Source organism: Cupressus sempervirens, chromosome 11 (assembly GCF_028749045.1).
Source record: "Cupressus sempervirens isolate cs-2001-9-10 chromosome 11, ASM2874904v1, whole genome shotgun sequence".
Lineage (NCBI taxonomy): Eukaryota > Viridiplantae > Streptophyta > Pinopsida > Cupressales > Cupressaceae > Cupressus > Cupressus sempervirens.
This window is the reverse complement of record NC_143128.1, coordinates 693386626-693406993: the sequence shown is the minus strand read 5'-3', so window position 1 is coordinate 693406993 and position 20368 is coordinate 693386626.

The following is a 20368-nucleotide window of genomic DNA, read 5'->3' as shown; positions in this document are numbered from 1 at the left end:
GGAAATATATGATAGATAAGTTATTGAGAGGGGAGGAGTGAATCAGTAATAAATAAAACTAAATATTTATTTAGTAATTAATACTTCATGTGTATTATGATCTAATTGCATGCATGAAAATTAAAAATCATTAAAACATTCATAACACTTTGACACACAATATGGTGACCCATAAACCTTCCAATAGAAAGTAAAACTAGGATGGGGATGATATCCACAAGCTTTAGTATTGCAGCATAAAGCTGGCCTATTAAGGCTTATAATGATCACTTCTGATGATCTACTCTATTAGGAGCAATAAGGACTACCGGGTCCACCTTGTAAAAGGATTTACAAACATACAATGAAGTATGCACTCAGTAAAGAGATTTAAAAAAGAATATTAAGTCTAACTTGTGAAAAGATTTAACTATTCCACATGTTAGGATTAACTAGTGGTTGATCTCTTATCTAAAACTTGGTTTGTTGAATGAGAAACCTTTGAGTGTAATGATCACCTTTCTATGATAGATAAATCTTTGCTACTCTTTATACTACTATAGCTTTGTGCTTCACACTTTTCGTCTTGCATGCTTATTAAATGCTCACTTATTTAGATGTGATACAACACATTACATATATACTAATTCAATTTATAATTCATCAAAGTTAGCTACAATACAAGTTTACACAAAATACATAAAGAACTTGGATTCTGAAGACAAATTTGATGAATTTATGATATTTGGCATCCACTGTCAATGCTTGACATTGTTATGTACTAGGTAGATGTAGAAGCTTGGTCCATACTAATCATTTCTAAGTAGTCTACACTCAGTTTACATTGGTGACTCAGTGAATATTGTGAAACTCAACATATAAACTGAATCACATTATTCATAGTGTATAACTTGGTCAATGCTATTACTACGAGCTCAATATAAACTAAATCACTTAGTTGACACTGGGTGGCTTAGTCAACACTAGATTCACATCACTAAAAATAAGACCTTGGTAACCAATATAGAACTTAGTTTGCATTGAGAAACTTAGTAAACACTAAGAAACTCCATTTACACTGATAATCACCAACATGGTAGAAACTGCTTGTCATAATCTAAATACTATTCCTAAAATTTGGTAGCAACTATTGAACTTGGTACAATCTAATTACTTGGTTAACATTGTTAACTATACAATATACTTGGTAGATACTTACTATTTGAATAAGTTTGTGTGTGTGTGTAACTAGTAAACAAACTTGACTGAAATGTCAACACAAATAAAATTTCTAAGAAGCACCAAAGATTAAGGTGCGCAAGACCCTATTTTTGAAAAGCTTATAGAACTTTGCTTTCCCATCCTAGAAATACCATGACAAAAGGGTGAAAATAAGAGTAGGAGCAGACTATCTTCACCTCCCAGAAATCTTTTTTTTTTTGCACACTACCTTTTGGGTATTGGCTTTAAATAGAGTAGTTACTCCTTTAGTTGTCAATTTTTTGTCATACCTTGCTAGGACAATTATGGCTACTCCCTAGGTTGTAGCAACTAGTCTACTAGGCCTCCCACCCAAAAAAGAAGTTACTACTAACTATCCTAGTCATGGACATTCTAGCCAACTATGATCTACTTCTAATTAGAATATTTTGTAGAGACCTAGGAGGAGAAATAATATTGGATGGAATCAAGAAAGTGAAATTGGAACTTGAGGAGAAATTTGTGTTTACAATTCTGAAGTTGGATGATCCCAAAGCTCAAATCCTATACCAAGAATTAGAATTTGGTAATTACATGTTGTTAACTAAAGGTGTCATAGATGAACAAGATTTCAAAGAAAATAAAAACCAAACTCCTATTGAAGAAGAAGAAATAATATTGATATGGAAATTAGAATTTGATGGGAGTTGTTTCCAATCTGGGTTAAGTGTAGGGGTAGTGTTGATATCACCGAAAGGAGAACCTAAAAATATGGTGTTCAAGTTCGAATTTGGAAATATGAACAAAAAAGCCAAATATGAAGCCCTATTACTTAGGATCATAGATACAAAGGAAAAAGGGATAAAGATACTAAAATATTAGGGTGATACAGAGCTCATTGTATGAAAAATCAAAGGGCAATACTCTATAAAAAACTATAAGTTGAAAAATTACAGGAATAAGGTTTGGGACAAGATTGAAGGGCTAGATGCATTCTTAATTGAATTAATACCAAGGGAGATGAAATCTAAAGTGGATTTATGAGAAGTCTCTCCCTCCTTACTAATTCCTCATCCATAATTCATAGACAAAAAGTATCAAGTAGAAATTGTGTACAAACCTTCTATTCTTGACAATATAGAACCCTAGTAAGTGTTTGAAGATTACAAAAGTTGGTAGTTATTTTTGGAAAATGCTAGAAGTGCTCATGAAGACCATTCTAATGAACCCATTCAAGAAGACCTTCACAGAAAGAGGAAGGTGGATGAACCTAGTGCTACTCAACTACAAGTTAACATTATTCCTCCATACTTCATATCATTGGAAAATTTGTTTAATAGACATGATACATACATTAAGAAAAAGAGGTTGGGAAAATGTCCCACTACTATGAAGGAATAGAGATTTGAAATATGCAAAATCCTAAAATGATCAATGTCAGAAAATCTTGTACACATGAAGAAAAAAAAGCATATAGAATGATTTTTGTAGAATATCAAGATGTATTCGCATGGAGCTAGGAGGATTTAAAAAGTTCTAGAGGTGAAAAAATGAAGCATCAAATTCTGTTGAAGCCTAATACAACTCCATTCGAACAAAATTAGAGAAATTATAATGCAATGGTAGGCCACACCATATTTCAAGAAGTTGACAAGATACTTAAGGTGTGAATCATTTATCCTGTTCATCACTCTACTTGGATAGCAAACATAGTGCCAATTAGGAAGAAGAATGAAAAGATAATGATCTTCATAGATTTTAGAAACCTAAACTAGGCATCTTTGAAGAATAAATATGCCATCCCAAATATGGATCATCAATTACAAATGGTGGTGGGAGTTGAAATGGTGTCCATGCTAAATGGCTTCTCAGGGTACAACTAGATAGAAGTAGAAGAGAAATACCAACACAAGATGACTTTTACCACTCCTTGTGGTACATTTGTGTATCATAAAATTTCATTTGGCGTTATTAATGATGGAGCCACTTTTCAGAGGTTTATGAATAAATCTTTCACTAACATGAAAGATAGAATCATTGTTATATACCTTGATGAAATTACTATATTCTCAAAGAAGAGGAAACATCAAATAGATGATTTGAGAAAAGTATTACAAAGATGCCAAGAACACTAAAATTCTCTAAATCCTAAAAAATCTATCTTTTGTGTAATACAAGAAAAGTTTCTTGGTCATATAGCATTTCAAGAAGGCATCATAATTAACCCTGAATAAATTGAAGCTATCTAAATACTAAGTCTCCCTATAAAAAAGAAGGGAGTTAAATCATTCTTTGGTCAGGTACACTTCCTCAGAAGGTTCATACCTAATTTTTCTAAAACCACTAAATGCATTATAGACTTCATGAAAGGGAATTAAAGCTTCAAATAAAATGATGCTAGGAAATAAGCCTTCAAGTATATAAAGATTGCCATTATCAATGCTTCATTCCTATGTCACCTTGACTATAGACTAGACTTTATGGTCTATTGTTATGCTTTTGAACACACCTTGTCAACTATTCACATGCAAGATAACAAAGGAGTGAAAACCTCCATTACATTCATGAGCATACTCCTGAAGAACTATGAGCTAAAATATTCTCAAATCAAGCACACTTTTGCCAAGGTAAAAGCCTTGATTTTTTTTAGATTTTATATCTTATACTCTCATTCTATAGTTCATGCACCTAATGTTACAATTAAAAGTGTGTTGACTAAACAATATGTAGGGTGTAATACCAGAGGAATAGGGGTAGCTAAGACACAATAATATGACATTGAGATTAAACCCACAAAACTAGTAAGAGGTAATGCATTATTTAAAGCCATTGTAGAAAATGGAAATGGAAAGGAACCAAGGGAAAAAAAATTAGTTGTGGTTGTGAGTCTACAAGATCCTTTGTTCAAAAATATCACATATCTCTTAACATATGGTGAATTCCCTAAATGATTGGCAATGAAACAAAGAAGATATCCTAAATTGAAAGGTACCAAGTATGTGATGTAGGATCATAGATTATAAAAAAGATCCATAGACAGGACTATCCTCAGATGTGTAGACAAACAACAACAAGAGAGATTGTTGAAGACATTTCATGAAGAAGCATGTGGTGAGAATTTCTCTTTCTTGGTCATGAATTTCAAAATATTGTGGCAATGTTACTCTTGGCCTAGAATGTTTAGAGATACTTACCAATGGGTGTCAAAATGTTGTGTGGAGTAAGGATAGAACTATAATCTATCAAATCAGTGATCACGTACAAGATTTGGGAGAAAAAATTGATGATAAAATGGATGCATATTTTGGACCTTCAAGGAGAAAATATAGAATAGGTATTAGATACCTCATTAAATAGTTGAGTAGTAAGCTCAAGACATTTTTTTCTTTATTGATTGTGATAATACTCACATTCAAGCAATCGTTCCTAGGACTACATGAGTAAAACCATTGGGGTATGAAGTTAATATATATGATACAAAGAATATCATACAGGCTCTTTTGAATGAGTGTGCTAACCCCAAGGCAACATACTTTGGCACCTACGATGAAGGAAGGACCAAACTATCTCTAGAGATAGAGATTCCTAAATTCTTGAAAAGAGGAAAGAAGAGGATGGAGATGCGAAAGAAGAAATTTAAAGTTGACACTCTCACACTCACTGAGGGTAAAGGTGAAGATGAAGTGTTAGAAGAACAGGGATAATAGAAGAAGCAAAGGAAAAACATTAAGAAGAAGAAGAAGAGAAAGAGCCTCCTAAGAAGAAAGAAAAAGTGATTACAAGGGCACCTTAGAAGGTTACACCCAAGGAGGTGGCTACACCTGTAATCACAACTACTAAAAAATCCAAGAGGAAGATGAAACTTCAGGATGAAGATGACAAAGGGGAAAAAACTCCTATTATCTAGCTAAAGAAGCCTCCACTATCCTTTGAGAAATAAGTAAAGAGAATAAGAGAAGGAAGTAGCATGGAAGGATTCAAATACATCAAGTATAAATCTAGAGCTAGAAAAGAGAAACATCAGATAAAATATTCTCTTGTAAAGAAAATGGATAAATGGAAATATGACCCAAGTTAGTTAAAAGGCCAAGCCTATAATGTCCTACTAAAGGAAGTTACACAAAGATGGACAAATGTTGGGAAAATAGAAAGGGACATTAGAGAGAAAACCTTGAAGAACAATATTCCTAACCTCTCAAATGCATAAATCAAGGAGGCCTTGATGAAGCATGAGAACAAATAGACTCCAAGATTTAAGGCTTTTCAAAATTTGAAAAATAAGTTTGAAGATGCTGTGCAATCCACAACAAATTTTTGGTAAATAATTTTTGAGGAAGAAGGTAAAATGAAGAATGATGAGGAGTGAGAGGTATAGATTATTGAAGAGTCTTGTAGTGCCTGTCCTAGTTCACATTTTTGCTATTGGTTCCAGACTCTTTTAGGACAATTTTATGTTGATGATTATTAGTGACATTATTTTGAGATTATTAGATATTGTCTTAGATTTAGCTTATTATATGATGAGATTACTTGGTACTTTATATTTCGTGTATGCATGATGATTATTATAGTGTTTTCAATAATTGATGATGATTAGTTAGATGATTTATTATCATATGTGTTTTTTTATGGATACTTACCCCATATTTGCATGTGTATGGTGTGTGTGTTTGTTTTCTTTCTGTATGGCATTTCTGATGTGGTTAAGGAAGGGAGTCATAGTCACCTGCTAGTCAGGATCTACGCGATGCACCACTTTTTGCCATTGCTTATTTAGCTTAGTATATATTGTGCTTCTACATCCATGGATTTTATATAGGTTGCAAGTACCAGGTATTGACTTCCTTGAATTGTTAGGATGAGCGTACCCTATCACATTATCTCAATGGTAAGAGAGGGGAGATAAAATTCTCAAGTTTGAATCCCAACCCTTTAAGCCATTTGTCCTAATTAAAAATTAGGACAAGTATCTAAGTCAAGAACCCTCTGAATGCGTGAAATGCCGTAATTCATGATATTAACCCTTTTGGTTTGATTTTGTATGTTCTGCTATGACGGGTTTTCATATTTTTTTTTATGAGTCTTTGGCATATTTTTCTATTAATTAAGTCTAATTAAAAGATTTAATTATTGATGTAATTAAATGAAAAATGAATATGATGTTCTAATATTTATTTTTATTTAATTAATTGTGAAATTAATTAAATATAAATAATTAAATTTGAAGATAAGAGTTATAAGTTTAAATTTGGGATGTGATAATGTTAATTTAATTTAATAATAATATATTTAGAGTTCATTTTTAAATAAATGCTAAATAATATTATTATTTAAGTTAGTAAATATTTTATCACTTAAGTTTTGAAAATGAATTTAAAAGTGGAAAAGATATTAAAATTATTAAAAGATTCTAGATTGCATGATGTGTGCATGTGATTAAAATATAAATATATTAAGGTAAAACAAGTGGATTTATTAAAGTGTGTGCATGAGATTTAAAAATTAATAAATTAAATTGAAAAGAGTAAAGTGAATATTAAATTAATTAATGTGCATTATTTTAATATTTATTCACATAGGAGTATACGAGCTCTTGGGAGTTGTCATGTTGACAACACAAGAGTTTGCACTCTAATTATGCACATGTTGTCTACACTTAGGATTTAGCACATTATTTGAGCACATGGTGTCTACAACATTCTAGAGAACTCATCATGTTTATCTTCTTATCATGGAAGTTATGTGCTTAGTTGTCATGCTTATCTCCTAGCTCCTTCTAGACACATTCTAGATGCATCTTAGAGGCCTTTATATAGAGGCTCTCCTAGTGTGTATGGACATCCTCATATGCTTCTACAAGCACTCCTAGTCACTTGGGGGGTTCAATTCTTGGAGGAATTGCAAATGTAGGAGAATGAAGAAATTTATGGAAAGGACAAGGTTCTGAGAGGAGGAGCTTCTCTACAATTTTCTGAGGCATAACAAATTAGCATTAGTGTCCAAGTAGGCACTCATGATTATTTTGCATATTTTATTATGCTCTTTCCCTTCCTATCTTCATCATGTCTATTATTTGTGTCTGAATAATTCTCTATGAATGAATCTTCAATTTTGTAATTTGGGCATGCATATTGTTTCATCTAGTTATAGGAATTAAAAATATTATTGCAATTTTTTCTTAGTAAAATCATGATTTCAAAATTGATTCGAGTTTGGGTTTGAATTAAAATAGAATCTTATTATTATGCATTATTTTTATATGATTTATTAACTAATCTAATTAAATTAAATTTAATTAAGATTAGTTAATAGTAGAAGAAGTGTAATTATTAGTCAATTTAAGTAAATGGATTTTTAAATGAGGGAAAATTAAAAGAAAGGAGATATTAATAAGTGGAACTAAATAATTGAATTATTAATGAGATTGATTTTACTTAAAATCAATGAGGATTATTTTAAATAAATGATTGTCCTTGAAGTGTTTAAAGGAAATTGTAAACTAATTATTTGAAATTTGATAAGTATTATTCTAATGTTTTGAATAATGTGAATGATTTTATCTAAAAGTCAATGGGAACTAGTTCAATGATTTAAATAAGTAAATAATTATCTTATGATTATTTTAGAGAATTGTTTTAAAATAATGGAAAGATAATTCTATGCTTTATTCAAAAAAGTAAATGGGTTGAGTTTTAGATTAAATGAAGAATCTTATACACTTGAAATGTACTTGAAAACGAAAATGAAAACCTAATATTTGGCTTAACCATGTGATTGCGAAAGAAAACTAAAATATGTGTTTGTATATTGTTCTTTATGCTATCCATATTTTTGGGTTTGAGGGTGGTCTTAGAGTGTTGTCTAGTTAGGACATCTACTAGAGGCTTGGGAGATATGCGAATGTGATGACATGTTGATGTTATTTGGTCTCGATCTTTCTAAACCCAACCATGATAATGTGATGGCATGCTCTATGAGATGTTTGTATTGCTTTCAAGTCTTCTTGTGTAAAGCTAAGGTGTATGTATTTGAGATACTTAACTTAACCATTTTTGAGTCATCAATCAGTTATCCTTGGATTACTTTCCAATCACCATGATGGGACTGAAGTGTTGATTTATTTCTTGATGTTGTCATGTTGTGACATGTTTTGACTCGACCATTTTGGAGTCTTTGATCAGTATGATTTTGTTTGAAGTGCCTTTTTGGTTGCTCATTGAGAACCAATGGATATGGTGATTTATCATTGATATGGATATTGAGATTTATTTTGACATACTATATGGTTGCTCGATGAGGATCGATGGATATTGAGATTATCATTGATACCTTCAGTTGCTAATAGAAAACTATTGTGGTCATGATTATCAGTGGATGCTTATCAGTTGCTCATGGAGATTTGATGTTCTTATTGTGGATTATCTTTTGGTATTTTTCCAGTCACTTGTATAGGACTATGGTGATTTTGTGATATATGATTCCATGAGCCTAGGGTAGGTTATCTACTTGTAGTGTTGAGAAGTGGCTTACAATGGGGGTCGGGGCCCCAAGTGGCTGCCAGGGTAACTCATTGTAAGTTTTTTTAATAAGTAAAAAAATTAAACCTAATACTGACTTAAATGAACCTAATAAGATAATTGTTTTCTCATGCCCATGCCTCAAGTGCTAGTACAGACTAGGATGGGAGTAGAGAGAATGCTTGGTTGTGACCTTGCATTTCGTAGTATGCCTCACTAGTATGAGAGGATACTAGTGGCCGCATAGGGATCACTAGGGGATTGAGGTCTATTGAGAGACTACCAGGGCAACTCTAGCATGATCCGTACAATCACACTTTCTTGCTTGCATAATAGGTTTCCTACATGTCTTTGTTGTGCCTTTAGGATTAGATGTCAATTTTTGATTGGAACCTTTGAGTTAGTATACTTCTAGGATTCCTGGACTTAGAGAGTAATTTTGTTATGTGATTTAATATCCTATTTGGGACTTGAGATTATCTCCTTAGCATTGTGGGAGTGGACCATTTAGGTTCTATGCAGTCAAGTGGTAGTGCTTTTCCACTCTTCCATTTGAGATCCGTCTGAGACACCATGGATGATGCATTCCTTGTTGGCATTTATCTTCATTCTATTCTTGGATTATGATGATGGACATGTATCCTTATATTGATGATTAACATATGATAGATGATATTGTTTACTTATTTTATGCCTTATTTTGCATGATTAGATTTCTGATGCATATGTTGTAGCATGTTAGATCTCTTTCTGCATATGATGTAGTATGTTTTAGGAGTGATGTCCCTACTATGATAATACTAATGATCTCTTCAGTGACTTGGGATGTTATGCATGGAGGGATGGCTAGGGCCCATAATGGTCTAATGATGCTATTTACGGTTGGGAGGAACCATGCATTTAGATAATTATGTGTTGTGTTTATGATTTATGGCTATCTTTTATGATGGATGTTTATATCTTCTATGATGATGTATCATGTATGGAATTTAGTTTCATTTACTTTATTGCACTTGCATCATGGATTAGAATACGATGATGTACTTCATTTTCACACATGTATATTATTTTAAGCCTTTCATACCTTGTGATATGTATAGTGGATGATAGAGCATTTTGAATTTAATTGCCATGAGGCATTCAGAACAAATGTGTAATATGGACATTGGACTTTCTATTTATTCTTTCACGTGGATGTGGTAGTGGTTAGACATAGTATTAATTAGATCAACTTTGACACAATGTCTTAAGATCCTTAAGGAATGTAACTTGTTATAAATGTTTTTAGTTGTATGTATGTTATTACTTCCACTACTATATGTTTGATATGAATGGTTTATCTTTCATGTTTTAAAAAAAAAAAATGTTTTGAAAACTTAGTAAAACTTTAGGTTAATTCTTTTGGGTCCCTTGGCAGGGCTTTACAAGTCTAATACATAGATGATGATATCTACTATCATTTCTTCTCTATCCTCCACTCTAAGCCAAGCCATTGCTATGTCTAGTGTATAAAAATTAGAGAAGAAGTCTTCTATCCATCCAAGTACGAACTATGTTTTAGACTCAATCTACTTTTGGGACATCTTTAATTGAGTAAAAACCAAAGGAGGTAGACAAGGCTAACAAAGAAGGTAAAGAAGAAAGTAAGATTCAATTGAGTGGAGAGGAGAAGAAAGATGAAGAAAAAGGTAAAGCATTTATTTTGTCTCCTAGAGCAAAAGGTAAGGAAAAATAAAAGATCTCTAATGAGATAAACTTTGATACTGAGATTGTGATTCCAAATTGGGATTAATCCAATCTCACTACTAATATGATGGAGATCCTTAATGATCTATTGAGGAAAAGAGATTAATAAAGAAAATTTAGAGCAAAAAGAGACAAAGGAAAATTTCTTGAAGACATCAAGGACATATTTTTGGATGTATTACAAATTAAGGTAAACAATGAGGCCCCTATTATTGAACAATTAGTAGATATTATACATAAATTCAATAAGGTTATAGATGAGCAATGAAAACTTATCTAAAGGGTAGAGATAAAGTTTAAGAATAATTTAAATAATTTTTTGGAGAATGTAGAAAAGAAAATGTCTATTGATCAAGTGGAACTATCTACTATTATTAGAAATCTTGAAGAAGTGGTAAAGAATGTTGTTTCCTTATTTACAAAATTGTACGATACCTCAATTTTCACTAAGGAAATAAAAGACAAACTGACCAAGATTGATGGATGTTTGAAGATGAGTTCTAGTTAGTTGTCACTTGACCTAAGTACCAGCTCAAATCATTTTTTAAAGGTCAAATTTTTGAGAGATTTGCAGGTGGCTTATTAAAGGAGGAAGCCAAAATAAGGGCAACTATATTAGGCACCCAAAGCATTATAATTCCTCTCATGGATGTGATGCAAAAGAATTGGGCACAGGTTAGTTCATGACATCATCTTCTTAGTTGCAAAACTCATGATTGGGATATTAGTTGAAATCTAGATTGAACTACACATCTTGAAGGAATTTCAGAAAAATTGGGATAAATTTTTTTTTAATTTTGAAACTACATGCTACACCCTTAATATTATTGTATATAGGGTTATGAATAGTCAACTTGTGGCTATCTTAATTAAGTCATGTTATCATTATTATATTATTATTTAGGTAGGTAGGTCTACTTAGGTGTTATGAATGGTTGTGTCTATTCAACCTAAGCATAATTAGGTATATATAGGAGATTATGAGTCTTATTTCATCATCATATTTGAAATGTGTTCTCATTGGAGATATTTCGAGGTTGCCCCCTCAAAGTGGTCTTTTACTCTTAGCTATTATCAATTATTTATAGATTATTTCATATTTTTTCTTCTATTGTATAAGTTATTTCATTACAAGTGGTGTCAAAGCATGATCTTGGCACCATAGAGGCATGATTTTTTTCTCACCTTTGGGGCAATTTTGGAAAGAGCATAACATTTAGATTCGAGAAAAATTTTAAAATATTTTTAAAGGGTTTTTGAAGACCATATTAAAGAAGATATAATCCAAAAATTAGAGGAATTGGAGCAAATTTGAGAAAATTATTGTAGAATTACTATTTTTACACAATTTATTAAGATCTTCATATTGCTCACATCCTACTAAATTGGAGTATAACTTGTATTGGGTTTTTCAATACATAGTAAAGAAGCCTAAATTCAAAGCTTGGAGAAATTGAAAAATGAAAATAAGCAAGATATTTTAAAATTAGGGAAATTCTCTCTCAAGGAAGCAATTTTGCTAATTTTTTGGAATTTTTTTTAAAGTAAGGATTTCTTGGCCCTAGTAAGTTACAATAAAAATAAATAAAACAAATAATTTGAATTTCATTTGTGTGATTTATTTCAAAGACATTGGTTTGCATCATGACAAGGCCTCTAACAAGAGGCAAAAATAAATCTACCACACTGAGGAAATCCTCTGGTCAAGATTGGGAAGGAATAGAGGATAGTAATCCCAATCAGGAACTTGGTAAGTACAAGGAAGAGGTTGAGAATGATATGTTGGAACTACAAGGAGATACATTAGATATATGGAGCACGTTAAGCACCTATATGAATGAAACAAGGAAGGAGCTCTCAAGAAATCAAGGTGAAACCTTCAAGGCAACTAATAATGACACAAATTTTAATCCTACAGGATCTTGAAATTTATTTCCAAAGTTGGATATGCACAAATTTGATGGCAAGGATCCTCTAACATGGATAAATCAAATTGAGAATTTTTTTGAAGTATATCAAATCCCATATCGAAAAAAGGTTATGATGGATTTCTTATATCTTGAACCCAATCAATTCATTTTGTATCATTAGGTTTGTACTCATAGAAGAAGAAAGGGTCTCACTATATCATGGTCAATTTTTATCAAAGAACTCCAAGCATAATATAGCAATAGTGTGATAGAAAACTTCTTTAGCCAACTTGCTAAGCTTTAATAAATAGGACCAGTTAAGGATTAAATTCAAAAATTCCAAAATCTATCCTTAAGAGTGGTTACAATGACAGAGGAGAACTTGAATGATTTATTCTTGGGTGGTCTCAAGGATCAAATTCAACATGAGGTACAAATGTATTGTCCCAACTAAATAAATGAGTCCTTTATATTGGCATGCAGGGTAGAGGAGAAGTTCTTGATTCATAGAAAGTAAGGGGTTAATGTGACAAGAGATAAAAAATATTCAACACCTTCTCTTCCTTAACCTACTAGGTTAACTCCACAACAAATCAAGGAGAAAAGAGAAAAAGGGTTGTGTTTCAATTGTGATAGAAAATATAGTCAAGGACATAAATGTAGCAAAAATAAATTTTTTCTATATTGAAGGTCTAAGTGAGGAAGAAGAGGATGAACCCATATTAGAGGAGGATAGGGAATTAGGTGAGGAATCACATGATTCTCAAACAATAATTTTTTGTCATGCACTTTTAGGTTTTAGTGCACCACAAACTCTCGAGGTAGTGGGTTTCTTAAAGAAGTAGAGAGTAATAGTGTTGATTGACTTAGGTAGTAATCATAATTTCATCAACAAAAAATTGGAAACTCTTATAAATTGTTTTATATATCTAGCCCTAGAGTTTTAGGTTTTGATTCCAAATGGGGGCATAGTTAGTTGTTTAAGAAATTTTCATAACATCAAATTATCCATAGGATATTATCAACTTGATATCCCAATGTATGCGATATCCATGGGTATAGCAGATCTTGTTTTGGGAGTACAATGGCTTACTACATTGGGAAAAATTGAGATGAACTTCCAAGAACTATTCATGCCATTTTAATCAAAAGGAAAGGTAGTGGAGCTAAGGGGATTGAAGGAAAAATCCCCATAGATGGTATTCTCTCATCAAATGTAAAAGATTCTTAACAAAGGTGTGGATGGATTTGTGGCCTAGCTATGTTCATTAGAAGTCTCTCAATCTAATTCTCTTACTCATCAAAATTTACAAGCAATAATTGAGCCTCACTTAGTGATTCTTGGAGATATGACTAAAGGACTTCCTCCTTAGAGAAATCATGACCATACCATACAACTAGTTCTAGGGAGTCAACTACCAAATATTAGGCCTTATAGGTACCAACACATACAAAAAAGTGAGATAGAAAAAATTTCAAGCATAGCCAAAGTGCTTACTCCTCACCTGTTGTGCTGGTGAATAAGAAGGATGAAACTTGGTGCATGTATCTAGATTATAGAGTGCTCAAAAAGTACACCATTAAAGATAACTTTTCTATTCTAGTCATCGATGATCTTCTAGATGAATTAAATGGAGCTATGTATTTTACCAAGTTAGATCTTAGATTGAGTTATCACCAAATTTGGATTAAGAAGGAAGATATTTGTAAGAAAACATTTTGAACTCATGAAGGTCATTATAAATTTTTGGTGATGCCATTTGGTCTTACCAATTCACCATCCACATTCCAAAGTTTGATGAATTCCATTTTTAAGAAGTTCTTGAGAAATTTTGTGTTAGTTTTTTTAATGATATATTAATTTATAGCAAGACTTGGGAAGAAAATTTTTAGGATGTAGATCATGCATTATAATTACTCAAAGATCATAAACTCTATGCTAAGCCATCCAAGTGTTCTTTTGGTCTTAAGAAGGTGGAGTATTTGGGACACATAGTTTCACATGAAGGAGTAAAGGTGGACCCTAACAAAATTAAGGCTATCATGGAATGACCTATTCCAAAAACTATTAATAAGTTGAGGGGTTTCTTGGGATTGATAGGATACTATAGAATATTTGTGAAGAATTATGATCATATAGTAGCACCCCTTACAACACTATTCCAGAAGGATTAGTTTCATTAGAATAAATCTGCTAATGTATCATTTGAGAAATTGAAGAAGGCTATGTGTACAACTCTAGTGCTTGCCACTCTAGACTTCAAGGAATTCATTATGGAGTGTAATGCTTCTAGATATGGGATAGGAGTATTTATCATGCAAGAAGGTCAACTAATTTATTTTGAGAGTCATCAATTAAAAGGTAAAAATCAACTCAAACTTATTTATGAGAAGGAAATGTTAGCAATCCTTCATGCAGTTAAAAAATGGAGGCCTCCTTTAATGGGTCAACACTTCAAGGTTAAGATAGATCATGATAGCCTAAAATATTTTTTGGAATAAAGACTATCATCAGAAGAGCAACAAAAATTGGTCACAAAGATTTTGTGATATGAATTTGAAATTGTATACAAGAAAGGGATGGAAAATATTGTGGTCAATGCACTTTATAGGAAGGATGAAAAAGATGAAGCCTTATTGTGTACCATTTAATATTACAAGAAAATTGGTTGGTATAAGGCAAATAAGAGTGAAAAAATGATGTTGCAACAAGTAATATCATCTAGCAAATAAAAAGTAAACCTAGTAGCTTAGATAAATTTTGTTTAAAGGGGGATGTTCTTTGGTATAAGGAGCACTTGTATCTCTACAACTCTTAAACACAAGATTCTGAAAGAACTACATGAGTTCCAAATTGGTGGTCATTTAGGATTTTTGAAGACGTATCATCGAGTCAAGCAAGATTTTTTTGGGAAGGGCTAAAAGGTGATGTTCAAAAATTTATGGCTAAATGTTTGGTTTGTCAAAGAAATAAGGGGAAAACAATTAAAAAATAGGTCTCTTGTAGCCTTTATCTATTCCTAGCCAACATTGGTAAGAGGTATCCATGGACTTCATCACAGGGCTCCCCAAATCTAAAGGTCATAATGTCATCATGCTAGCAGTTGATCACCTCACTAAATATGCACATTTTATTGCATTATCACATCCTTTTATGACAAGGATAGTGGAAAAAGTTTTCTTGGAGAATATCCAAAAGCTACATGGTTCACCTAAGGTTATTGTTAGTGATCATGATCCTATCTCTATTAGTCACTTTTGGAAAGATTTGTTCTCGTGTTTGGGTACTCAATTGGCTCATAGTTCTTCATATCATCCGCAATCAAATGGAAAAATTGAGGTGGTTAAATAAATTGGAAGGATATCTATGTTGTTTCACTTCAGAAAGACAATCTCAATGGGTAGATTGGCTACCTCTAATAGAATGGTGGTAGAATACTTCTTTTCATAGCTCATCAAAAATGTCTCCATTTTTGGCACTTTATGGAATTCATCCTCCTTCCATCACATCATCATTAAAGGTGTCACCAAGAGTTCAAGTAGTAGAGGATCACTTGGTTCATCAACAATAGGTACTTTCAAGAATTAAGGAGAATTTAGCTATGGCATAAAATTGAATGAAACAACAAGTGGATCAACATCACAGTGAAAGAAATTTTGAAGTTGGGGATTGGATCTTCTTGAGATTGAATACTTATAAACAAATCTCAATGAAGCAACAAAAAATAAATAATAAGTTGTCTCCAAGATATTATGTACCATACCAAATCATGAAAAAGATTGGTAGTGTTTCCTACAAGCTCAAGCTACCACCAATAACAAAGATACATCTAGTTTTTCATGCTTCTTGTTTGAAGAAGGTAATTGGGTAGAATATTCCTACTCAAACAGTACTACCAAAACTTGATGAAGAAGGAAGAATAATTTTGGAACCAGAGTGCATTCTTCAAATATACATGAAGAAGATGAGGAAAAAAACCCTAACTTAATATCTCATCTAATGTAAGAATTTACTAGTTGAAGAGGTCACATGGGAGGATGAGGAGTTCAATCAAAAGAATCCACACTTGGTTAGCATTGAGGACAATGCCTCTTTCAAGAGAGGGGGCATGCTATGCCCTTAATATTACTATATATAGGGTTATGAATAGTCAAATTTTGGCTATTTTAATCCTTAATTAAGTCATGTTATCATTATTATATTATTATTTAGGCAGGTAGGTCAGCCTAGGTGTTATGAAGGGTTGTGTCTATTCAACCTAATCATAATTAAGTATATATAGAAGGTTGTGAGTCTTATTTCATCATCATATTGGGAAGTGTGTTCTCATTAGAGATATTTGGAGGTTTCACCATTGAAGTGGCCTTTTACTCTCAACTATTATCAAGTATAATATTTCATATAATTTCTTCTACTGTGCAAGTTATTTCATTATAGTGCATAGTAATTTCCTCACACATTTTTTATTACCTTATAAGTATATGTTTTTGGTATTTGTAATTTAAAAATGGGGAAAACATAATATGTATATAATCAAGGGGGAAATATGTATATGAGGAAATGTATAGAGAAATATGTATGTGAGGAAATGTATAGAGAAATATGTATATGATATAGATCAGATGATTAGCCAAACAAAAATAATTTTGAATATTACAAATTTAGATAAGTTCTAACTAAGCTATAGTTTTGAATTCAAATTGAGTTATAGAACCAAGCACATACAAAGGGGGAGTTTGACAGAAATGTTTTGATTAAGAGAATTGTTTTATAAATAAAACTACTCAAGATAAGTGTTTTTGCCACTAATGCCAAAGGGGGAGATTATTGACCCTATGAAAACACATATTCTCAATTAGTGACACACTATTTAAGCTATCCAAGAAGGTCATTTAATACTGCAATTGTCCTTTCCACCATAGAGAATATCTTACCATAGACCAAGCAGTTGAAGGTATACTATACTAATCAAGATTATAGTATAAACTTATTCATTTAGTATTATTAGTGGGAAACAAGATTTATGTGCGAACCAAGTTCACAATGTTAGTCAAGTCCACTATGTGAACCGAGCTCCTACATCACCTAAGTTTCATAATGCTATTTGATCATCTAGCCCTCGTTGAGAAATAGTATCACCCAAGCTCAGTATATTGCTTGAGCATTAACATATGATCAAATGCATTGTATTTCTTTAGCATTAGTACTTGAGACAACTTAAAGGTATAGTGATTTTTATGAAGATATCTATTATGGAAGTTGACTTGACATGAGTTTATTGATTGAGGGATATATACGGAAGGAAAATTAATTTTTTGAAGTGTGAGATATGAAGAAAAGGTATAGAATATGAGAGAAGAGTAATATGAGACATATATGAAGACAAGGAGAAAATATGGAGTGGAGTATTTCATCAGGCTACAAGGTAGTATAAAATATAGAGAAGAGATGCATCCATCATAGTCAAGTGATCATATTAGTTAAAGGATCTAATTCAAAAAATCAAGTTCCAAAGTAGAGATCATCTTTTTTATTCATCCTAATACATGTATTAGTCAAATCCTTTGGCTAGGTGGATCTAACAGTCTTCTACTAAATCTCTTAATTGGATAGATAATTCATTGTATTCTAAAATTCTTTAACAAGGTAGACCTAACAGTTCTTCATACTCCTAATAGAGTAGATCACTAGAAGTGATCAATTGGAAGCCCTAATAGACAAAATTTATTGCTGTAGTAGTGAGGCATTGTGGGTTTTATCGCCACCCTAGTTTTACCTTCTACTTGGAGGGATTTTGGGTTACCATATCTGATGTCAAAGTGTTATGGTGCTGATTCATTTATTGATTTAAGTTCATGCATGTATTTAGATTAGATAATATAAAGAAGTAGAGATGAAGTATTCCAACAGAGAAAATTTTCATTAGTTCCTAATTCCCTCGGCCCCTAGTCACTTGCTTGTGATTACATTTCCAATACAAACTACCTCATAGTTAGTTATATGTTTACACATTTATGAACTCCTAATCTTATACCACTTTCTCAAGGGTTCTCCCCTTAATACTACAAACACATAAATAAAACTAGAGAAGCAACAACAATTTTTGAGAAAAAAATATGGGCTTCTTATTATTATCTTATGCGCAAAATTACAAAAATTAAGAATTACAATATGAAAACCCACATGGATGCCTTCATTACAATGATTTGTAGGAATATTCTATAAACTATCACCCAGAGGGTAAGTGCACAAAGTTTTGGTACTAAAAGAGGGTATAAGATACCTCTTTTATGTTGAAATCAACAATTTATAAACTTGAATGAGAATTTGACGATAGTTACACAAAGAATATCTAGATAGGACTAAAACAAAAGTTGTAGTCCTCCGAATCTAGTTTCTAAACTTTTTTTACTTTTTTTTCTAAATGGGGATTTTAAGGCCCTAAAAAAGGGGACCATAGAAATTCATACTATTTTTTAAAGTGAAAACATAACATAGTGCGAAGTGTGGTTCCCCTAAAATTCTATTTTTTGGGGAAATTCTTTAATTGCTCTAGTAAGAAGTTATCTAGCACCATGTAGTTTATCCCATATTTTAAAGGTAATTTTTAAATGTATATTATTTTTTAACAAATTTTGTTAGCAAACACATCTCAAAAATGTGAAATATCTATCTGCTCCCCCTAAAATTCATTGTGAACTAATAAAAAATAAAAACTTTTTTGAAAGTGTGTGGAATAGAGTCTAGTTTATAAAAAAATAACTTGTTGCAAAATCAAATGGAGCTAAAATCTAACCCCGAAATACTAGACATTAGTTTTAGAGAGAAAATCAATAGACATTGAAAATAAATTATTGTTTAAATAATTAAAATAGTCTAAACTCAAAATAAATAATATTGTTACATAGATAACACAAAGATCTACAACATCATATAACATGATTTTATCAATATTCAAGCACAAAGAAGCCTATTGGAGAGCACAAAAGAAAAATCATGCTTTTTTTTATATGCTTGCTACAAATCACATTTGAGACTAGTTTGAAATAACCAAACATTTGGGTTGGATATCCAATCCAAATCCAATCCAAATCCAATCCTAAGGCTTAGTGAATTTGAATTCATTACGAAACGTGTATATGCTATAGTGCATACATGCTACTGCACATGCAAACTATGTAAACAATAGTGTGATTAGCTAAAAGAGAGGGAGGGAGGTAGTGAAGGTGATAGGAAGAGAGAGGTAAAAAAATTAATAGTATAAAGTGATGTAGAGAGAGAGAGAGTTGGGGATATCAAGAGGAAGAGTGGATATGAGAGAGAGTAAGTGAGAGAGAGAGAGGTACTAAGAGAGAGATGATATGATGGACAATAAGAGAGGGAGAGAGGATATGATGGAGAGAGTGATTGATCAGGAAAAAGATGCATAAAAGGGGTAGGAAGCTCACTCAAGGGTAGGATGGAGAGGAAGAGAGTACAAGATAGGAAGAGTGAGAGTACAAGATAGGATGGAGAGAGAGAGTGAGAGAGAATGTGATAGGATGGAAAGAGAAGGGGGTAGGAAGATCTATAGGGGATATGATAGAGAGGAAGAAAGGAAAATGTCTATTCACATAGTGCATATGCACTATAGTTTCATCACACTATGTGAATACAAAAAAATTAAAGCAACGTGACAATGTGACTATTATGATAGGCCCACATTCTCTATTTTGGACTCTATTCTACTCTTTTTTTATGATAGAAACATAGATTTCAAGGTGTTGGAAGCACTATGATCAACTATTTTTTACACTATTTCAACTTTTAATCAACATTGTAAAATATTTGAGATTAGTGGACTACTTTTTAAATGTATATTGTGATTAAAGAGACAAATTATATTCTAATTTGGCATGGGGGGATAATAAAGCCAACTATGCATTCTTCATGGGTGTCTAACTTGGTACTAGTTAGAAAGAAGGATGGTGCCATTATGGTTTGCGTGAATTTTAGAAACTTGAACATTGCCTCAT